The sequence below is a fragment of the Lolium perenne genome, chromosome 5 (assembly GCF_019359855.2).
Source record: "Lolium perenne isolate Kyuss_39 chromosome 5, Kyuss_2.0, whole genome shotgun sequence".
NCBI lineage: Eukaryota > Viridiplantae > Streptophyta > Magnoliopsida > Poales > Poaceae > Lolium > Lolium perenne.
This window is the reverse complement of record NC_067248.2, coordinates 112,671,179-112,688,921: the sequence shown is the minus strand read 5'-3', so window position 1 is coordinate 112,688,921 and position 17,743 is coordinate 112,671,179.

Below are 17,743 nucleotides of genomic sequence, written 5' to 3'. Positions count from 1 at the left end.
TAAAAGGTTATTTGAATAATAGTTTTTCAATGAAAGACCTTGGTGAAGCATCATATATATTAGGCATCAAGATTTATAGAGATAGATCAAGACGTCTAATAGGGCTATCACAGAGTACATACCTGGACAAGATTCTAAAGAAGTTTAGAATGGACGAAAGTAAGAAAGGATTCTTACATATGTTACGAAGCATGGTTTTGAGTAAGACTCTTGGTCCGGCTACTGCAGTAGATAGAGATAGGATTTGTCTGATCCCCTATGGCTCGGCAAAGAGGCTCTATCATGTATGCCATGCTATGTACAAGACCGGATATAGCACATGCTGTTAGTTTGACTAGCAGATATCAAAGTGATCCAGGAATGGAACATTGGACAGCGGTCAAGAATATCCTGAAGTACTTGAAAAGAACTAAGGATATGTTTCTTTGTTATGGAGGTGACCAAGAGCTCGTTGTAACAAGTTACACCGATGCAAGTTGGAACACTGATCCTGATGACTCTAAGTCACAGTCTGGGTACGTGTTTATATTGAATGGTGCTGCAGTAAGCTGGGCAAGCTCGAAGCAGTGCACGGTGGCGAAATCCTCAACAGAATCGGAGTACATAGCGGCTTCAGAAGCTTCATCAGAAGCGGTATGGATGAAGAGGTTCATTGTAGAGCTCGGTGTGGTTCCTAGTGCATTGGACCCATTAGTCATCTACTGTGACAACATGGGTGCCATCGCCAATGCACAAGAACCAAGGTCACACAAGAGGCTGAAGCATATCAAGCTGCGTTATCATTCGATTCGCGAGTACATCGAAGATGGAGAAGTAAAGATTTGCAAAGTACACACTGATCTGAATGTAGCAGATCCGTTGACTAAAGCTCTCCCTAGGGCAAAGCATGACCAACACCAGAATGCCATGGGTGTTAGGTACCTTACAATGTAATCTAGATTATTGACTCTAGTGCAAGTGGGAGACTGTTGGAGATATGCCCAAGAGGCAATAATAAAAGTGGTTATTATATATCTTTATGTTTATGATAAATGTTTATATACCATGCTATAATTGTATTAACCGAAACATTGATACATGTGTGTTATGTAAACAAACAAAGAGTCCCTAGTAAGCCTCTTAACTAGCTTGTTGATTAATAGATGATTAGTTTCATAATCATGAACATTGGATGTTATTAATAACAAGGTTATATCATTATATGAATGATGTAATGGACACACCCAATTAAGCGTAGCATAAGATCACGTCATTAAGTTATTTGCTATAAGCTTTCGTTACATAGTTACCTAGTCCTTATGACCATGAGATCATGTAAATCACTTATACCGGAAAGGTACTTTGATTACATCAAACGCCACTGCGTAAATGGGTGGTTATAAAGGTGGGATTAAGTATCCGGAAAGTATGAGTTGAGGCATATGGATCAACAGTGGGATTTGTCCATCCCGATGACGGATAGATATACTCTGGGCCCTCTCGGTGGAATGTCGTCTAATGTCTTGCAAGCATATGAATAACTTCATAAGAGACCACATACCACGGTACGAGTAAAGAGTACTTGTCAGGAGACGAGGTTGAACAAGGTATAGTGTGATACCGATGATCAAACCTCGGACAAGTAAAATATCGCGTGACAAAGGGAATTGGTATCGTATGTGAATGGTTCATTCGATCACTAAAGTCATCGTTTAATATGTGGGAGCCATTATGGATCTCCAGATCCCGCTATTGGTTATTGGTCGGAGTGAGTACTCAACCATGTCCGCATAGTTCGAGAACCGTAGGGTGACACACTTAAAGTTGGATGTTGAAATGGTAGAACTTGAATATGGAATGGAGTTCGAATATTTGTTCGGAGTCCCGGATGAGATCCCGGACATCACGAGGAGTTCCGGAATGGTCCGGAGAATAAGATTCATATATAGGATGTCATTTTATGTGAATTAAAATGATTCGGAAGGTTCTATGGAAGGTTCTAGAAGGTTCTAGAAGGTTCTAGAAAAGTCCGGAAGAACACACCTAGGAAGGTGGAGTCCACATGGGACTCCACCTCCATGGCCGGCCAACCCTAGTGGGGTGGAGTCCCAAGTGGACTCCCCCTTTGGGGGCCGGCCACCCCCCCCCCCCCATATGGAAGGTGGAACTCCCACCTCTAGTGGGAGTCCTAGCTTGGGAAGGTTTCCCACCATATGGAAGGTTTTGGGTTCGGGTCTTATTCGGAGACTTGTAGTCCAACACTTGGGGCTTCCACCTATATAATGAGGGGCCAAGGGGAGGGGGCCGGCCACACCAAGACCACAACCTGGCCGGCCCCTATAGTGGCCGGCCACCCCCTCTCCCCAAACCCTAGCCGCCCCGCTCCTCCACCATATCCCGCACGCTTAGCGAAGCTCCGCCGGATTACTCCACCGCCACCGACACCACGCCGTCGTGCTGTCGGATTCAAGAGGAGCTACTACTTCCGCTGCCCGCTGGAACGGGGAGGTGGACGTCGTCTTCATCAACAACCGAACGTGTGACCGAGTACGGAGGTGCTGCCCGTTCGTGGCGCCGTGATCAAGATCTTCTACGCGCTTTTGCAAGCGGCAAGTGATCGTCTACCGCAGCAACAAGAGCCTCATCTTGTAGGCTTTGGAATCTCTTCAAGGGTGAGACTCGATAAACCCCTCGTTGCTACCGTCTTCTAGATTGCATCTTGGCTTGGATTGCGTGTTCGCGGTAGGAAATTTTTTGTTTTCTATGCTACGTTATCCTACAGATATGACACTACTTGATAGTAAAAAGATAAAGATAGTGATGATGTGATACCGCGGCACTCCCCCAAGCTTGGAACAAACCAAGGGGATGCCAATACCAATGGCGAATTACTCCTTCGGTGGTGATGATGATGACCCGCTCCTGCGATTCTGAAAGATCTCCTTCAGCTTCAGCTTCTCAGTTTGGCAGTTCTGCACTAAGACTCGAAGAGATTCATTGTTATCCAAAAGTGGCGGTGGCTGCCTTGTGATGGGAATTGAGTAATATTCCAGCATTCTGCGAAGTCTGTTGTTCTCCTCCTGAAGTATCTCCACTTCCCTTCTCAGAGCACGGTATTGATCACAAAACTCATCGGTAACCCGTAGTGCTTCCTCCACACAAGGGAAAGAGTTGAGGCTAAGAGCAGGCGGTAGAGGTCCCTGCAAGTTATGAGAAAAAGAACGTCCAGTGTTAATCGATCCCACTAAGATTGGCTTACTCCCCACAGTTTGCCGCTTCCTTTCTATTGATGACACCTCCTTCACTTCCTCCTTGAATTCCTCTTTCAACTCGAGGCCTTGAATATCTTCCTCCAAAGGCTCCTTGTCCTTGTTGTTTGAGACCATGGTGCTTCTAGATCAAAAACAGATCCTGGCAGAACAGCTCGAAACAAAACACGACGAGAAAACGATATACGGACCTCTGGGGATCCGGGGGATTATATAGCAAATATTTTCACGACAAAAGGAAGGTTCCAGGCCGAAAACGAGTGGAAACGGGACGCCGAGGGGCTGTCCCCATAGGGCAGCGCGGCCAGGGTGGGGCCCGCGCCGGCCTATGGGGGCACGCCCTCGTGTGTCGCCTCCACTCCGTTTCGATCTCGTAATTTTTCATATTTTCCAAGAACAGCAGAAATATTGTTCGGAAAGTTAAACGCGGACTTTTATTACTAAAACTGTTACCTATTCAAAGTCGAACTCTGCAGAACTGTCAATTTGGTCTTTGATGAAAGCTTCCGGAGTCATCACTTGAATAACATCAATATCTTCATTATAAGAATCTCCAGAAATATAGTGCTTGAGCCTTTGTCCATTCACTACTTGTGTGGCATCACCTTGCAGAGAACTAATTTTAATTGCCCCTGAACGATACACCTCCTCAATGACATATGGTCCTTCCCATTTTGAGAGTAATTTCCCTGCAAAAAATCTGAGACGAGACCGATACAATAGGACTTTATCTCCAACATTAAATTCTCTTTTAATAATTCTTCTATCATGCCATTTCTTAACCTTTTCCTTAAATTTTTTAGCATTTTCATAAGCTTCGCTTCTCCATTCACTAAAGAACTCAATTGAAGCAACCTCTTCTTACCGGCAAGTTTAAAATCTTTATTAAGTTCTCTTACAGCCCAATAAGCTTTGTGCTCTAGTTCTAAAGGTAAATGACAAGCTTTTCCATAAACCATTTTATAAGGAGACATCCCCATAGGATTTTTATAAGCAGTTCTATAAGCCCACAATGCATCCTTCAACTTAATAGCCCAATTTTTTCTAGATTTATTAATAGTCTTTTGCAAGATAGATTTAATTTCTCTATTTGATAATTCTACTTGCCCACTAGTTTGAGGATGATAAGCCGAAGCAATTCTATGATTAATACCATATCTAGCAAGAGTTTTTCTAAAACCACCATGAATAAAGTGAGAACCTCCATCGGTCATAATATATCTAGGTACTCCAAACCTAGGAAAGATAACATCTAAAAGCATTTTTAGAGAGGTCTCACCATCAGCACTTTTTGTGGGTATGGCTTCCACCCATTTAGTAACATAATCAACAGCGACAAGTATATGAGTGTTACCTTCTGAAGAAGGGAAAGGACCCATGAAGTGAAATCCCCAACAATCAAATGGTTCAATAACAAGAGTATAATTCATAGGCATTTCATTGCGTCTAGAGATATTACCAACTCTTTGACATTCATCACAAGATAAGATAAACTTCCTTGCATCTTTGAAAAGTGTTGGCCAATAAAAACCTGATTGTAGAACCTTTTGTGCGGTTCTATCTCCGGCGTGATGTCCTCCATAAACACTACCATGGCACTTACTCAATATTTCTTGTTGTTCATATTCTGGGACACATCTTCGCATAATACCATCTGATACGTCTCCAACGTATCTATAATTTCTGATGTTCCATGCTTGTTTTATGACAATACCTACATGTTTTGTTCACACTTTATATCGTTTTGATGCGTTTTCCGGAACTAACCTATTGACGAGATGCCGAAGTGTCAGTTCCTGTTTTCTGCTGTTTTTGGTTTCAGAAATCCTAGTAAGGAAATATTCTCGGAATCGGACGAAATCAACGCCCAGTACCCTATTTTCACCGGAAGCTTCCAGAACACCCGAGAGTCAGCAGAGGGGGGCCACAGGCCCACCACACACGGTGGCGGCGCGGCCCAGGGGGGCGTTGTCTGGCCCCACCAGGGCTCCTCCGAGGCTCCCCTTTCGCCTATATAAGCTCCCTGACCTAAAACCCCGAGACGAATAAGCCACGGTACGAGAAAAGTTCCAGAGCCGCCGCCATCGCGAAGCCAAGATCTGGGGGACAGGAGTCTCTGTTCCGGCACGCCGCCGGGACGGGGAAGTGCCCCCGGAAGGCTTCTCCATCGACACCGCTGCCATCTTCACCGCCATCTTCATCAACGCTGCTGCTCCCATGAGGAGGGAGTAGTTCTCCATCGAGGCTCGGGGCTGTACCGGTAGCTATGTGGTTCATCTCTCTCCTATGTACTTCAATACAATAATCTCATGAGCTGCCTTACATGATTGAGATTCATATGATGATGCTTGTAATCTAGATGTCATTATGCTAGTCAAGTGGGTTTTACTTATGTGATCTCCGGAGACTCCTTGTCCCACGTGTGTAAAGGTGACAGTGTGTGCACCATGTGGGTCTCTTAGGCTATATTTCACAGAATACTTATTCACTGTTATGAATGGCATAGTGAAGTGCTTATTTATATCCCTTTATGATTGCAATGTGCTTTGTATCGTTACTAGTTATGTGCTACTCATGTGATGTTATTAAAGTAGTCTATTCCTCCTGCATGGTGTAATGGTGACAGTGTGTGCATCGTGTAGTTCTTGTCGTAGGCTATGATCATAATCTCTTGTGGGTTATGGAGTTGATTATCGCTATGATAGTATTGATGTGATTTATTCCCCCTTCATAGTGTAAAGGTGACAGTGTGTATGCTATGTTAGTACTCGGTCTATTTTGCAAAGATCTATTATGCTCTAAGGTTACTTAAATATGAATGCTGAATGTTGTGGCGCTTGTTAACTCCGGCTTGAGGGAGCTCCTGTAGCCCTACACAACGAATGGTGTTTGTCATCCAACAAAGAGTGTATGTAGCACAAATGAGAGAAGTTATTATTTATTATGCGATCAATGTTGAGAGTGTCCACTAGTGAAAGTATGATCCCTAGGCCTTGTTTCCAATACTGCAAAAACCGCTTATTTACTGTTCTACTGCATGTTTACTTGCTGCCATATTTTATTCAGATTGCTATTACCACTCATATACATCCATACTACTTGTATTTCACTATCTCTTCGCCGAACTAGTGCACCTATACATCTGACAAGTGTATTAGGTGTGTTGGGGACACAAGAGACTTCTTGTATCGTGATTGCAGGGTTGCTTGAGAGGGATATCTTTGACCTCTTCCTCCCTGAGTTCGATAAACCTTGGGTGATCCACTTAAGGGAAAACTTGCTGCTGTTCTACAAACCTCTGCTCTTGGAGGCCCAACACTGTCTACAAGAATAGAAGCACCCGTAGACATCACCATCCACTCCTTCTTTATATAAGTGTGGGTCATCCCAAAAATAATGCCTCAAATCATAAAAGAATTTCCTCCTTTGCTGAGCTGAAAAGGTTGGAGGCAAGTACTTCGAAACAATAAAGTTAGCATAATCAGCATACCAAGGACTATCTCGCGAGCTCACCTTTATTACAGCCAATTGTTCATTTGGAAAACTATCATTAACAGGAACAGGATCATAAGCAATATTTTCCAATCTAGACAAATTATCAGCAACAGGATTATCAGCACCTTTCCTATCTACAATATGTAAATCAAATTCTTGCAAAAGAAGCACCCATCTAATAAGCCTTGGCTTAGCGTCTTTCTTTTCCATAAGGTACCTAATTGCAGCATGATCAGTATGAACTGTGACATTTGAATCAACAATATAGGATCTAAACTTGTCACATGCAAAAACTACGGCTAATAACTCTTCCTCAGTTGTAGCATAATTTCTTTGAGCAGCATCTAGAGTTTTACTAGCATAATGAATAACATTCAATTTTTTATCTACTCGCTGTCCAAGGACAGCACCTACAGCAAAATCACTAGAATCACACATAATTTCAAAAGGCAAATTCCAATCAGGAGGTTCGACTACAGGAGCAGTTGTTAAGGCTTTCTTTAGAGTTTCAAAGGCTTCCTTACAATCATCATAAAAAAAAAGGTACATCTTTTTGAAGAAGATTAGTAAGAGGCTTTGAAATTTTAGAGAAATCTTTAATAAATCTCCTATAAAAACCAGCATGACCAAGAATACTACGAATACCTTTAACATCCATAGGGTAGGTCATCTTCTCAATCGCTTCAACTTTAGCTCTATCAACTTCAATACCTCTCTCAGAAATTTTATGTCCCAATACAATTCGTTCATTAACCATAAAGTGGCATTTCTCCCAATTAAGAACAAGGTTAGTTTCTTCACATCTCTGCAAAACTTTATCAAGGTTTCGCAAGCAATTATCAAAAGAATTCCCATAGACAGAAAAATCATCCATGAATACCTCAACAATCTTTTCACAAAAGCCATGAAAAATAGCAGACATGCATCTTTGAAAAGTAGCAGGAGCATTACACAAACCAAAAGGCATACGCCTATAAGCATAAGTTCCATAGGGACAAGTGAAAGTGGTTTTCTCTCGATCTTTAGCTCTAACAACAATTTGTGAAAACCCAGAATAACCATCAAGAAAGCATAAATGAGTATTTTTAGACAACCTTTCTAACATTTGATCAATAAAAGGTAAAGGGTAATGATCTTTGTTAGTAACTTTATTAACTTTTCGAAAATCAATGCACATTCTATACCCTACAACTACTCTTTGAGGAATGAGCTCATCATTATCATTAGGTACAACAGTTATTCCTCCTTTCTTAGGAACACAATGCACAGGACTAACCCATCTACTATCAGCAATAGGATATATAATACCTGCTTCAAGAAGTTTTAATACCTCATTCCTTACCACATCCTTCATCTTGGGAATTAGACGACGCTGATGTTCAACAACAGGTTTTGCATCATCTTCCATGTTGATGGCATGTTGGCAAATAGCGGGAGAAATCCCCTTCAAGTCATCAAGAGTGTAGCCAATAGCTCCTCGGTGTTTCTTCAATATTTCCAATAACCTTTCTTCTTCAAAATCTGAAAGCTTAGCACTAATAATAACAGGATATGTTTTCTTATCATCAATATAAGCATATTTAAGATTATCAGGTAATGGTTTCAAATCAAATACAGGATCTTCCTTTGGTGGTGGTGTTACACCTAAATCTTCAACCGGTAAGTCATGTTTAAGAATAGGTTGACGAAGGAAAATTTCATCAAGCTCATCCCTTTCTTCCCTAAAGACTTCACTCTCACTATCCTCCAAATGTTGCTGCAAAGGATTATTAGGAGCAAGAGCAATAGATGCACACTGTTCAACTCTAAAATCATTATTAGGCAAATCAGCTTTATAAGGAGTTTTGGCAAATTTAGAGAAGTTAAACTCATAAGATTCACCAGCAAATTTAGTAACAATTTTCTCTTTCTTGCAATCTATAATAGCTCCACAAGTATTCAGAAAAGGTCTACCAAAAATAATAGGACAAGACTTACTAGCAGCAGAACCAAGTACCAAAAAGTCAGCAGGATATTTAATCTTACCACATAGAACTTCCACATCTCGAACAATACCAATAGGAGAGATAGTTTCTCTATTAGCTAGCCGAATAACCACATCAATATCTTCAAGTTCACAAGAACCAATTTCATGCATAATTTCTGTGTAGAGCTCATAAGGAATGGCACTAATACTTGCACCAATATCGCATAAACCATAATAGCAATGATCACCAATTCGAACAGAGAGCACAGGAACACTGACTTTCTTAGACTTATTAGGATGCGAAACAATATTAGAAGCATCTTCACAGAAAATAATATGACCATCTTCCACATTTTCAGTCACAAGATCTTTAACTATTGCAACAGCAGGTTCAACCTTTATTTGCTCCTCAGGTTCTATAGGTTTCTTTGCACTTTTATTAACTACACTAGTTATAACAGAATACTCCTTCATTTTAGCAGGGAAAGGAGTTTTTTCAATATAAGCTTTAGGAAGAACATGATCAACAGTTTTAATTTCAATATATTTACCTTTAGGTGAATCAGTTTTATCTTTATAAGGTTCATGATACTTATCAAAATTCTTCCTAGGCAATTCAAAATGAGAGGCAAAAGCTTTATAAAAATTTGCAACAACTTGAGAGTCAAGACCATATGTAGCACTCATATTACGAAATTTATCAGTATCCATAAAAGTTTCAATGCATTCATAATCATAATTTATACCTGACACTCTACCTTTGTCATTCTCCCATCCTTCAGTATTTTCTTGGATCCGATCAAGAAGGTCCCATTTAAACTCTTCTTTATTGCGTGTGAATGATCCAGAACAAGCAGTATCCAGCAAGGTTTTATCTTAAAAAGAAAGTCTTGCATAGAAATTATCAATGATAATATTACCAGGAAGCTCATGAATGGGGCATTTGAGCATTAAAGACTTCAATCTCCCCCACGCTTGGGCAATACTCTCTCCATCATGAGGCCAGAAATAGAGGCACAATATCCTTCCAATCAAGAGAATGCCCATCCTTCAGCAGTTTATACCAATGCGCCGCTTTACCAGATAGCGACATAACAAATAATTTCTTCCTAACTTCATCCATCGAAATACCTGCACACTTGAATAACCCGCATAATTCATGTAAAAAACAGTAAATGATCTCCAGGATGAACAGTTCCATTCCCTTCATAGCGGTTATCCACAACACGTTCAATAATTTTCATATGTATTATATATGGTATTACTTCCTCACCTGGCGCCTCATCCACTACCGTTGCAGTAGTAGTAGATTTCCCAAATAGAAATTCAAGAGAAGATCTCTCCATAATGACTTATAGCAGCAGGCAGAAACAAAATCAGCACGTACAGTAAAAGCTTTCCTTACCAATTCCACTTACCAATAGCGCTTCACTCCCCGGCAACGGCGCCAGAAAATAGTCTTGATGACCCACAAGTATAGGGGGTGTATCGTAGTACTTTTGATAAATAAGAGTGTCGAACCCAACGAGGAGCAGAAGGTGTTGACAAGCAGTTTCGCTGAAGGATTCACTGTAAATGCTCACAGACAAGTTTTCAGGGGGTTTTGATTTAGCAGGTAAATAAAGTACAAGTAAGTAAAATGCGAGAGTAATAATTGCAGCGAGTGGCCCAATCCTTTTTAGCACAAAGGACAAGCCGGTTTGTTTACTTATAATGACCAAACGTTCTTGAGGACACACGGGGATTTAGTCTAGTGCTTTCGCTTCATATAGTTGATTAATCTTCATTGTTTTGATAAGTGTTGTGTGAGTGAACCTATGCTAATGCACCGCCCTTCCTAGGACTAATACATACTTGTGATTATACCCCTTGCAAGCATCCGCAAATACAAGAAAGTAATTAAGATAAATCTAACCACAGCCTTAAACTCTAAGATCCTGCTATCCCTCCTGCATCGATATACCAACGGAGGTTCAGGTTGCTGTCACTCCGGCAACCCCACAATTAGCAAACGAATACAAGATGTACTCCCCTAGGCCCATAAAGGTGAAGTATCATGTAGTCGATGTTCACATGACACCACTAGAAGAATAACACCACAACTTAAATATCAAACCATTAAATATTACTCAACATAGTTCACTACTAACATTTAGACTTCATCCATGTCCTCAAGAACTAAACGAACTACTCACGAGACATCATATGGAACATAATCAGAGGTGATATGATGATGAATAACAATCTGAACATAAACCCTGATCCAATGGTTTCACTCAATAGCATCAATAACAAGTAGTAATCAACATCGGGAGAGTTTCCCCTATCAAACAATCAAGATTCAACCCTAGATGTTACAGCGGTGATGAGGTGCGGCGGTGGAGATGGCGGTGTCGATGGTGGAGATGATGATGATGATGATCCCAATGAAGTCCAGCTCGATGACGGTGGCGATGGCGACGATTTCCTCGCCCGATATAGAGTATATCTGAGCAAGATCAAACAAAAGAAATCACAAAAGAAAAAGTTGTAAGTAGTAGAACTCAGCACATCCTTCTATTATCGCTTCAGATTCGATCAATCATTTTGCCGTTATAACAAAATACAAATACTAAATAGGGTTTGCCTTTCGATGAAACCGGACGGAGACGAAGCGATCCACAGGCGAGCCTGGCGGCGGAGCTTGATGCTCGGAAGTCGGAACCGAAGGATGAAGCTTTCCCCCATGGGCTGAATTGGTGCAGCCCATTAACGGGACATTTTTTTAAAAGAAATCTGGAAAACCATGTACTATTAACGCTGTCCTAAAAAAAATGCAGTATTAACGCCACTTCTTTCATTGACTGGTATGATTACGCGCAGGGGTGCGACTCGTTGGTGCTCATCACTAGGAGTAACACTGCAACTCACTTCGCGCTGAAACATCGGTCTCTTTTCATCAAGACAGCCGCGAGCCTTCTCCATAGATTGGTTCTTCATTCTTCGGCCAGCTTCGTCGATATCGCGAGGGGTGGGGAACCCGATCTATGCTTGGAGTTTTTAAAAAGTAGTATTTTCAGTAGATGGCATCGTATGCAATAAGTATCTTTGGCCTTTCGTTCGACGACAAAATCATCTTTCCCGACGTCGGTGGTGGTGTTGAAAGATTACAATTATTTAGGTATGAGCCTTCATATCTTGCTTCGATAGATCGATTTTGGAAATTTTCTTATGGTTGCCGCGAGGAGGATTATCCTCGCGGTTTTTGTCTCCGCTGCTATGTCCTCAACAATGGTGATTCGTACTCTCCATTCTCCAGGAACATCGACAAGGCTGGTCGATCGGTTAATTGTTGTTCCCTGAGATACTAGTGTTGGTACTCTGCTGATGTTGATTGACTATGTTAATGGTTGCGCGTGTGCACACAACCTTGGCATTGCGGCTCAAATTAAAATTATGAAAGAACTTTTGTTGGTATTTACAGGTTTATGGGTTGTTATCTATCTTTGGTTGCCTTAAGAAGAATACAAGATTGTGTCCTGGAAGAAGAAATATTTTGAAGATCTCGAAGATTTGTTAGTATCTTGAAGATTTGTTAGTATCTTTTAGACTTTATTTTGTAATACTTGGAGACAGCTAGTATATCTCAGCCATGTACTATTTATTATTATGACTATGGATATATGTGCTATTGATTAAAAAAACACTACAAATCACTCTTTTCGGCTTCTAGAAGGGCTTTTTCTTGAAGCTACCCTCTTTGAGCTTATGTTAGAAGCATCTTTTTCTAAATTGTTTAAACTTCTAAATTAGGGTAGTTTCTAGGAGAAGCCATCTTAGAATCCGAAAAGTAGTCATCCTACATCTAGTCATATACGAACTCATCTTTACATAAGCTAACATACACACAATTTGAGAGAGGCACACGCGAGATAAGTGTGATTGTTTTGTTCGCATCCAGCAACGTCGATCGATGCCGGCATGGGGGTGCCGCTATGTAGTAATATCGAGTGTAAACTGCAACACACAAACACCACCAAAGTCAGAATAACTTAACTGAGTGTAAACTACAACTTGCAACTTGTAGGCGAGTCCGGGTTTCAGCCACATCAAGCATACCCTTCACCCCCGAGAGAATCATGCACATGCGATTAGGGTTCCCCCGTCTTACTTCGGCGATGTCACTGAGCTGCCTCGCTTCTGTGGCCTTCGGGCCTTGGAGGAGGGGTGAATCTCGGCCCATGTTGGCGGAAGGGCCCTGTTTTTTTGGTTTAAGGGTTAAGAATTGGTGGTGTGGCGTCACCTTGTCCAACAAAGTGACGTTGTGGAGTAGTGTGGTTTTCGAGAACTTCTTCTGGATGTGGGGATCTCCGGATCGTCAATGAGCTTCATCGATGGTTATTTCTTCTTTCGTTTCTAGGATGGATGTGGTCTTCTTCACCCGTGCGGCGACTTTCCCTCCGCAACCAACAACATCAGGCCGGCTCAAGGAGGAGCGGCGGGGGCGCGCCGTCAACATGGTCTAAAGGTTGAAGACAAGGTTTTTCAAAAATTTCGTTGTAATTTTTGTTTTTATTAAAAAATGCTTTGTACAGTTCGGTGCTTCTTTTAATGCCAGGGTAAAAAAACTATCCGAGTTTCAGCCTTTTCGGTCGTCTGTAGTGCACAAGGACGTGACCTAACACTAACAGACTCGGTCGCGGAATCCGTCCACGGCCTACATATACACAGGCGCGCGGCCGGGAATACGGTCTTAATCGTCTGAGAGCTAAGCTAGCGCAGAGGTTAATTGTTGGACATCTCATGTCTCACGGTCAATGGGTGCCACCGCCAGCCGCTCGTCGCCGCCGACGACCACGACGCGCATCGTGACGATCCCCTACTACTCCACGTTCGTGCGGATGCCTGCGAGTGGCCCGGTGACGTTTGGCACGATCTCGTTCCGCGATCTCTTGTGGATCATCAAAGTGTTCCCAGAGCGTGTCAACGAGGAAGTGGCGGACGTCCTCTTCGTCTCGGTCGGCCTCAACCTCAGCCAGCACGACATCTACAGTGGGGCCGGCACCCGCATCTCCATCGAAGTCCTAGACGACACCGGCGAGCACACCGTGTTCCATGAGGAAGAGACGCTGGAATCCCAAGGGTGCCCGAGGGAGCTGTTGCTGCAAGGGAAAACGTGCATAACGGCGCTGGTCCTGAACAGGAGGGAGCTGGAGGCATCGTCGTGCGTCGGCCAGGACAGACTCGCCATCAGGTGCACTTTGTCCTTCTTCGATACGAAGAAAAAGAAGCGGCGTCGCGGACTCGGAAGCTTCACAAAATCTAGCAGGAAGCCCGCGACCTTGGCGCCGCCGGTTGCCATGGCCGGCGCCCACATGATGGCTGTCGTTAGCTTATCCAAGCTCAAGGCGGCGCTTCGGAAAGAGGAGTGCAGCCACTCCACGCACTTCCACATTGGCGGTAGCAGATGGTTCCTCAAACTTTGCCCCAACGAGCCCCGTAAGTTCCTGTCTCTTGTCCGCGCCGGCTGCGACGAGACGCAGGCTACGGCGGAGTTCAGCTTTGAGTTCCAGGGAGCGGTGAACTTCAAGACCCACAAGATGACGCATACGTTTGATCGTGCAAACGCGGAGCGCGTATTTCAGTACCAGCTAGAGCCCGGCAGGTCGGACCGCCTCATGGTTCGCTGCTGCCTTGCCGTCTTGCCAAACTAGCTCATAATACTCATTTGTATTTTACTTAGGCGCGCCGGCCTTTTACTTATTCGAACTATTAAGCTTTAAACTCTAGTAATGCCTTGCAAAATAAATAGCATGAATTGTTTGCCTTGTGCTGTATTAGATTGTTTTCTTCGTCTAAACACTTGAAGTTCAATAAACTGAGTGATTCCATAACATTTTGTTCACATGAAAGTATTGCTACATGGATGGCTGCAGTAGCTGATATATGGAGAGAATAATAACTTGTATTGATCGATCAGGTTACAAGAGTTTATATATTACATAGGTACCGAGCGGACTTAGATTTTGGGCTAACCAATTACAACATGAAAACAAAAGGTATCGATAATACCCCCACGGTGTCAACGTAGGGAGTCACAATGTTTAGGGTGGAGCGTATGTTGGTTGAAGGTGCATTCGGAAGTTCCTTAGTGAAGATATCAACAAATTGAGCAATTGTCAGAACATGAAGATCAAGGACTTTGCCAAGAGCAACCTTCTTGCGGCGAAATGTATATCAATCTCAATATGCTTGGTACGATAATATTGAACATGATAGGGTACCATATAGAGCGCAGACATATCGTCATATACTATTATGGCACGCTCAATCGGGCTGGTGGACCTTGGAAAGAAGCCGGGGAAGCCATACCGCTTCAACCATCGCATGGGCAATGGACATGTACCCCGTTTCGGCTGAAGACTGAAACTATACATGTCTTTTTTTTTAGGGATTTCTATTTTCGTGCCCTCGGCTCCTTAGTTGTACTCAGTTTTCCCCAGATCCTTAGTTTTTCCTCAGTTTTCCCCCCCTTGTCTATAACCCGCAGAAAGAGCTCGGACGGAAGGAATACCGTTTAGTTGACGTTGGTTGGTGCTGGCAAGTGGGGCCGCTGTTGGTGCCCCGCAGTGGACACGTCTCCACTTATCCAGATCATCGTGGGACCCACAACTTGTCCACGTTAGCGCGCCGGACCCACAGCTTACCCAGGTGACCGTTGCAAAATGGGAGCCCGAGCTAGCCCCGTGCCCGTGCCCGTGCCATTGCTTCCCCTTTCTTTCTCCGCGCCCCATTGTTCTTCTTCTCCGCCAGCGGCAGCCCTTCTCCGGCACGCGGGTGATGTCTAGTTTCTCTTCGACCTCCCGTTCTTCATGGCCGCAGTATGGACCCGTGCCTTTGACAAGATGCCCTGACTGCCCACGCCAGGAGCCTCTGAAGCGGTCGATCTGTAAGACGGACGAGAACGGCAACCGTGGACGTGAGTTCGTTGCATGCGAGAGCTTGCCATATAGAGAGGGGGATAAGGTTAGATCTCGCTCCAATTTCTCTGTTTTCTCTCGATTTTCTTGTTATTCCCTCGAATTTGGGATTTAGGGTTCACGTTGTTGTTTTCAGATCTTGAAGAAATGCAGGCATTTCGAGTGGATCGATGTGTACGTTCAGAGGCTTCAGTTGCAGGAATCAATTGGCGCTATTGGGGGCGCAATTTGGGAGGGGGGACTTGGTCAGTAGAGAATGCGGCGGAGAGAGGAGCCGTTCCGATTAGGGACCTTCCGATTATGCCTAATGCTCCCAATGCAGAACTGGTGGAAGTGAAGGGAGAACTGAAGAAAATGAACAAGCAGTTAAGGCAGCTGATCGAGTTGAAGAAGCAAGCTAATATGATGGCTGGTTGTTTTTTTTGTTGTATAATTACGATCGGATTCTTATCATTGCTCACCAGGCGCTAGAAGTTGTTACAAGGGATACCTTGTTACAAATCCATTATTCAGTTACATGTACTTGTAGTTGTTTTCAAAGTTAGTGTGTGCATTCACCGAAATTACCAACTATATTCCCTAAAAGAAAAGGAAAGCTAAAGATAGTTGATAATTGTTAGAGGGGTGACAAATAATGCAATCCCCGAAATCCGCAAATATGTATGCCTCATGTTTATACCAAAATTATACCACTTTTAGGCCTTTCCAAAATACCAATACCATATCCCAAACTATATTCCCTAAAAGAAAAGGACAGCTAAAGATAGTTGATAATTGTTAGAGGGGTGACAAATAATGCAATCGCCGAAATCCGCAAAAATGTATGCCTCATGTTTATAACAAAATTATACCACTTTTAGGCCGTTTCAAAATACCAATACTATATCCCAAACTATATTCCCTAAAAGAAAAGGAAAGCTAAAGATAGTTGATAATTGTTAGAGGGGTGACAAATAATGCAATCCCCGAAATCCGCAAATATGTATGCCTCATGTTTATACCAAAATTATACCACTTTTAGGCCTTTCCAAAATACCAATACCATATCCCAAACTATATTCCCTAAAAGAAAAGGAAAGCTAAAGATAGTTGATAATTGTTAGAGGGGTGACAAATAATGCAATCCCCGAAATCCGCAAATATGTATGCCTCATGTTTATACCAAAATTATACCACTTTTAGGCCTTTCCAAAATACCAATACCATATCCCAAACTATATTCCCTAAAAGAAAAGGACAGCTAAAGATAGTTGATAATTGTTAGAGGGGTGACAAATAATGCAATCGCCGAAATCAGCAAAAATGTATGCCTCATGTTTATAACAAAATTATACCACTTTTAGGCCGTTTCAAAATACCAATACTATATCCCAAACTATATTCCTCATGTTTATTCTCCACCGACAGAGAGAGAGAGAGAGAGATGGGTGGCCACGAAGAGAGAGAGAGAGAGAGAGAGAGAGAGAGAGAGAGAGAGAGAGAGAGAGAGAGAGAGAGAGAGAGAGAGAGAGAGAGAGAGAGAGGTTGCCACGAAGAGACGGATAGGGGTATACTGCCCGTTAGATCAGTGGATCAACGGTTCGTGGAGTCGATCCGTGTGACAACGGCTCAACCAATCAGGATAAGTTTGGGCTTCTCAGAGCATTTGTGACAGTACTTGAGGGCAAAACTGAGTAGTACTAAGAATCCAAGGGCACATAAATAGTAAATAGACTAAGGGATTCAAACAAAAGAATTACAAAATGAAAAATGTGTGTTTTGTACAATATAATTCATATTGGGCTACATCAAATTATTTGCAATTCAAATATACATGAGTGTGACAATTATGGCATCATTTAGACAAACTATGTTTTGGGAAAGATGTTTTGCAAAGGGGTTTGGGTGGAAAACCATGCATCTTCATAGCTACACTAGTGATTCTGAGAAGTGGCAATTTGTGGTAAAACTTGATTTATATATGTTTGTTAAGGTTTTCTAGGTGGCAGGTTGCGTAGGAAGACTCCATGAGTAGTTGCCACTATGTTTTTATTTTTTTTGGATTTTTTTGCGCATGAAATGACTCAATTAGCTAT